We start from the raw sequence: 771 nt of genomic DNA, 5'->3' as shown, positions 1-771 counted from the left end.
CCTGCCTGCGAATTATAGCAGCAGTGGCCCTGCTGGTTAAGGATGCTAACAAGTTAACCCTGGGACAGGACCTGCTTGTGGAAACCCCTCATGCCCTCCAGCGGGTGCTCAAGCAACCCCCTGATCGATGGTTGAGCAATGCCTGATTAACTCATTATCAGGCTCTGCTCCTAAATCCGCCCAGGATCACCTTCCAGGTACCGATGGCCCTGAACCCAGCCACACTGTTGCCAGATCCCAATCTCAGGGACCCACTCCACGACTGTACTGAAATTCTGGCACAGGTGCATTGCACCCAACCTGACCTGAAGGATGTTCCCTTGCCTGACACCGAAGAAACCTGGTACATGGATGGAAGCAGCTTCATCAGAAACAGTAAAAGGCATGCTGGGGGAGTGGTCACAACCACCTCCAGAGTCATTTGGGCCGAGCCACTGCCAATAGGTACATCGGCCCAAAAAGCTGAACTTATCACGCTTACCAAAGTCCTAAAGATGGGTAAAGGAAAGAGACTCAATGTCTACACAGATAGCAGATATGCATTTGCCACTGCCCATATTCATGGGGCCATCTATCAAGAGAGGGGCCTCCTTACTGCAGAGGGAAAGACTATTAAAAATAAACAAGAGATCTTAGACCTCCTGTAAGCCCTCTGGGCCCCAACAAAACTAGCCATAATCCACTGCCCAGGTCACCAAAAAGGAAACAACCCCACCCAGAAGGGAAATAATCTGGCTGACAGGACAGCTAAAGAAATAGCCCTGACCTCCA

The sequence above is a fragment of the Nannospalax galili genome, unplaced genomic scaffold (genome assembly GCF_000622305.1).
Source record: "Nannospalax galili isolate Female #2095 unplaced genomic scaffold, S.galili_v1.0 scaffold68, whole genome shotgun sequence".
Classification (NCBI taxonomy): Eukaryota; Metazoa; Chordata; class Mammalia; order Rodentia; family Spalacidae; genus Nannospalax; species Nannospalax galili.
Note: the sequence above shows the minus strand (reverse complement) of the source record.